We start from the raw sequence: 5,769 nt of genomic DNA, 5'->3' as shown, positions 1-5,769 counted from the left end.
TTATGCATGATTTCATATCCTTGTAATTCTCTTCGAGTTGTGGGTTTTGTCTGACCAACTAGATCTATGATTCTTGCAATGGGAGAAGTGCTTGGTTTTGGGTTCATACCGTGCGGTGACCTAACCCAGTGACAGAAGGGGTAGCGAGGCACGCATCGTGTTGTTGCCATCAAGGGTAAAAAGATGGGGTTTTCATCATTGGTTTGAGATTATCCCTCTACATCATGTCATCTTGCTTAAAGCGTTACACTGTTCGTCATGAACTCAATACACTAGATGCATGCTGGATAGCGGTCGATATGTGGAGTAATAGTAGTAGATGCAGAAATTATCGGTCTACTTGTCTCGGACGTGATGCCTATATGTATGATCATTGCCTTAGATATCGTCATGACTTTGCACGGTTCTATCAATTGCTCGACAGTAATTTGTTCACCCACCGTAATACTTGCTATTTTGAGAGAAGCCTCTAGTGAAAACTATGGCCCCCAGGTTCTATCCACACCATATTTTCAGCCTTACACTTTTTACTTCGTTGCACTTTCCGCCTTCAGATCTCACTTTGCAAACAATCTTGAAGGGATTGACAACCCCTTTGAAGCGTTGGGTGCAAGCTTGTTTGTGTTTGCACAGGTACTCTGGACTTGACGAGACCCTCCTTCTGGATCGATACCTTGGTTCTCAAACTGAGGGAAATACTTACTGCTCCTGTGCTGCATCACCCTTTCCTCTTCAAGGGAAAAACCAACGCAAGCCCAGCCTCTGTCAACGTGTCAATTTCTGGCACTGTTGTCTGTGGGATAGGAGGTACTTCTCACTATTAGTGGGAAAATGTTTGATTGGCCGTGGGAAAGCTGGGTCCCTTACTTCCCCAGATCTTCCAGTCTTGCGCGAAGCCCTTTATAATGACAAAACTTATAGCTTGGGTGCTATAGTAGCTCAGCTGTTGAACATGAACCGTTCTAAAGGCGTTGTCTATGGAGGTATCTATGCTACCCGTTTTGCCAGACACTTTGAGATACCTATTAGACTGGACGAGGAAGAAGAGATTCTTCTTCCTCAGAGATATCTAGATTATGATAGCATGGTTCGCCATGAATTTCTTGATAGAGATATAAATAGAAGGATGATTTATAACCTGGTATTTAGTCAGGGTACTCGTGAGACTATTACTTTGCCCGCTCCTTCCTTGTTCAATCTTCATGCAGACAGGTACATTATTACGCCCTCAGACATCTACGCATATTGGGGCTTGGCCCAACCACAGGTGCCCCTGCCCGAGCCACCAGTCGAGTACCAGACGCCAGTTTATCAGCGGGAGCGAGAGGAGCTCACACAGCAGTGGCATCCTCAGTCCACTCCTGAGTACCCCGGAGCTGGTTATTTCCCTCCTTGGGAGTAGACCAACTTATGCCAAAAGCCTAAGCTTGGGGGAGTACGTGTTTCTCACTGACTTTACATTCTTGCTTATGCTTTCACTTTGTTAGTCGGTGTTCACACTTTGCCACTGTATCATCCATGCTAGTTTATTTTCTTTTTCTCATTTTCTTTTCGTGTGTCTGTCTAGTTTGAGAAAACCCAAAAAGATTTTCTTTTTCTTCTTTTGCTTGTTGGGAGCTTTCTCTTGTCAATAGTTTTCTTTTTCTTTGGGTCAAGGTAGAAGACCATGGTTACAATGTTTAGTGGCTCTCGCATCTATACCTCTTTATCTGTTAAAGAGCCATATTACTTTGTCTTCTCCTTTGTGTTTGCCTGCAGATTCCAGCTTTAGTCCAATGCACGAGCACTCTTATTATTGTTCACATCATTCGGTCGTGCAAGTGAAAGGCTATAATGACGATATATGATGAAGTGACTGAGCGTGGAAAAGCTGGTATGAACTCGATCTATTTTGTTTTTGTAAATATGAGTAGCTCATCGTTCCTGATTCAACTTTGTTGTGAGAGAAACATGTTTGCAATGAGAACTTAGAGATCATAGTTTCTGATGCCATGCTTAATTAGCTAGGAGCTTATAATGGTTTGCCTTGGATGCCAACATGAATTTTGAGATGACTGTGATGTAGTATGATAGGATGATATCCTCCTTTGAATGTTTCAAGTGGCTTGACTTTGCGCATGTTTACGCATGTAGTTGAAACCAAATCAACATAGCCTCTATGATATTCATGTTCATGGTGATTTATGTCCTACTCATGTTTGCACTCAATGTTGGTTAATCTCAATGCATTTTGATGACTGTTGTCGCTCTCTAGTTGGTCGCTTCCCAGTCTTTTGCTAGCCTTCACTTGTACTAAGCGGGAATACTGCTTATGCATCCACTTCCATAAACCCAAAGTTGTTCCATATGAGTCCACCATACCTACCTATATGCGGTATCTACCTGCCGTTCCAAGTAAATTTGCACGTGCCAGTCTCTAAACCTTCAAGAAATAATCTGTTTTGCATGCCCGAACCGCTCATGTGGTGACAGGGGGCTATCAGTATCTTCCATGCTAGGCGTGTTATCCTCGATATGTGTTTATTCACTATCATTCACGAGAAAGGGACCGGTAATTGGAACTCCTAGTTCCATGCTCAAATCGAAAAGATAATTACAAACAAAACTCCCCATGGACTGATGTTGGTATGGACAACACCCGAGGATTCGGCTATTCATGGAGTGTGATTGATCGGTGGTGGGGGAGTCAAAACTTTACTTTTCTGTTTGGGAACCGCCTATAGCATGTGTAGCGTGGAAGATGGTGAGAATTCTTAGTCATTGCATTGACAATGAAAGCATGCCACCCAAAATTATTATCTCTGTTTTCAAAGCTTGAGCTCTAGCACCTCTGCAAATCAATGCTTCCCTCTGCGAAGGGCCTGTCTATTTATGTTCCAATTGAGTCATCATCCTCTTATAAAAGCATCAATTAGAGAGCACCTCAGTCATTTTTATGCTTTGCTTTTAACTGTGATTGAGTATGACTATGACTGGATCTTATTTGCCATGAATTACAATGTTTCGTCAGCCCTTGGTCTTTGAAGGTGCTCTGCATTTATGTTTCGCGGTCTCAGAAAGAGCTAGCGAGATACCATCTGTTCGTACTGCTTCATGATTGTCTTGATTGAAGTGTTGACGTTTGAGACTTAATATTATTTGCTCGCTAGTTGATTGTGCCATTGATATGAGTTTACCGTGAGACCAGATGTCATTTGGTTATGTGGTTTGCTTGTGATCTTGCCGAAATTCTAGATATGAGCTAGACATAGTTGCAACAACAAGATCAAACAGAATTCATCAAAGTTTTTCTTTTGTCTCTTTCAGTTTGTCAACTGAATAGCTTGAGGACAAGCAAGGCTTTAAGCTTGGGGGAGTTGATACGTCTCCGTCGTATCTACTTTTCTGAACTCTTTTGCCCTTGTTTTGGACTCTAATTTGCATGATTTGAATGGAACTAACCCGGACTAATGCTGTTTTCAGCAGAATTTCCATGGTGTTGTTTTTGCGCAGAAATAAAAGTTCTCGGAATGACCTGAAAAATTTACGGAGATTTTTTTAGAATTTATGAAAAATACTGGCGCAAGAATCAGCGGAGGAAGTGGAGCCGTGAGCCCACAAGCCCACTAGGCACGGCCCCCCTGGCCGCGCCTGGCAGGCTTGTGGGGCCCACGAACCTCCACCGCCTCCAAATCCAGCTCTATTTAGTCCGTCTCGCCCGGAAAAAAATCAAGGAGAAGAGTTCATCGCGTTTTACGATACAGAGGCGCCGCCACCTCGTGTTCTTCATCTGGAGGGCAGATCTGGAGTCCGTTTTGGGTTACGGAGAGGGGAAATCGTCGCCATCGTCATCATCAACCTTCCTTCATCGCCAATTCCATGATGTTGTTCACCGTTCGTGAGTAATCTCGTCGTAGATTTGCTGGACGGTGATGGGTTGGATGAAATCTATCATGTAATCGAGTTAGTTTTGATGGGGATTGATCCCTAGTATCCACTATGTTCTGAGATTGATGTTGCTACTACTTTGCCATGCTTAATGCTTGTCACTAGGGCCCAAGTGCCATGATTTCAGATCTGAACCTATTATGTTCTCGCCAATATATGTGTGTTCTTGATCCGATCTTGCAAGTTGTAGTCACCTACTATGTGTTATGACCCGGCAACCCCGGAGTGACAATGGCCGGAACCACTTCCGGAGATGACCATAGTATGAGGAGTTCATGTATTCACCAAGTGTTAATGCGTTGGTCCGGTTCTTTATTAAAAGGAGAACCTTAATATCCCATAGTTTCCATTAGGACCCCTCTGCCTAGGGAGGGATGGACAATAGATGTCATGCAAGTTCTTTTCCCTAAGCACGTATGACTACATACGGAATACATGCCTACATTAGATTGACGAATTGGAGCTAGTTACATATCTCTCCGTGTTATAACTGTTGCATGATGAATAACATCCGGCATAATCATCTATCACCGATCCAATGCCTACGAGTCTTTTACTACTGGTCCTTGCTACGTTACTTTGCTGCTACTGTTGTCACTGCTGCTGCTGCTGCTACTCTGTTGCTACTGCTATCACTTTGCTGTTACTGGGTACTGTTGCTACTGCTGCTATCATACTACCTTGCTACTGATACTTTGCTGCAGATACTAAATCTTTCAGGTGTGGTTGAATTGAAAACTCAACTGCTAATACTTGAAAATATTCTTTGGCTTCCCCTTGAGTCGAATCAATAAATTTGGGTTGAATACGCTACCCTTGAAAACTGTTGCGATCCCCTATACTTGTGGGTTATCATCATACGAATGTGTTCATGCTATCCGGACGAGGAAACGGAAGAAACCCATGTGTGCAGTCAAGCTTGACATGATGAAAGCGTATGATAGAGTCGAATGGACCTTTTTGGAGCAAATGTTGGAGCGATTTGATTTTGCGTCGGGCTGGATAGAGATGATCATGAGATGCGTGACTTCGGCTAGATTCTTGGTCAGACTCAACGGTGGACTCTCGAGAGGTTTCTATCCTTCAAGGGGACTCGGACAGGGAGATCCACTCTCTCCTTATTTGTTTCTTTTCTGTGTAGAGCGGTTTTCGGCCTTACTAAGGAGAGCCCAAGAGGATGAACTTCTGAAGGGGGTGAGTTTTGGGAGCACTAGCCCCCAAATCACTCATCTTCATTTTGCGGATGACAACATAGTCTTTCTTGAAGGAACGACATCGAACTTGGAAGCCCTTAAAGAGATTCTGAGACAATATGAGGCTGCTTCCGGGCAACGTATCAATCTCCAGAAGTCATCTATTTTTTCGGGAGGGGGACACAAGAAGCTAACAAGGTGGAGCTGAAAGGCACCCTTGGAGTTGATCAGGAAGCTCTTAGTGAGAGGTATCTGGGCCTCCCAACACTGGTTGGTAGATCTAAAGATGGAACATTTCAATATGTCACTGAGAGCTCCAAAGGCAAGGTTAATGGATGGAAGGGACAGGGCCTATCCAAGGCAGCCCGAGAGGTCCTCGTTAAATTGGTGCTCCAAGCGACACCTACTTACACCATGAGTTGTTTTCATCTCACAAAGAAGATGTGCCGGAATCTTACTTCGGTCTCTTCGAAATTCTGGTGGGGTGCAACGAATGGTCAAAAGAAGGTGCATTGGATCTCTTGGGAGAAGATGTGTGTTGCGAAGCGTGATGGTGGACTTGGCTTCCGTGACATGGAAGCTTTTAACCAAGCTCTCCTAGCCAAACAGGCATGAGAATCCTACAACCCCCCTTATCATTACTATCAAG

Source organism: Hordeum vulgare, chromosome 1H, assembly GCF_904849725.1.
Source record: "Hordeum vulgare subsp. vulgare chromosome 1H, MorexV3_pseudomolecules_assembly, whole genome shotgun sequence".
NCBI lineage: Eukaryota > Viridiplantae > Streptophyta > Magnoliopsida > Poales > Poaceae > Hordeum > Hordeum vulgare.
The sequence above is the reverse complement of the archived record's forward strand: the minus strand, read 5'-3'. Positions refer to the sequence as shown.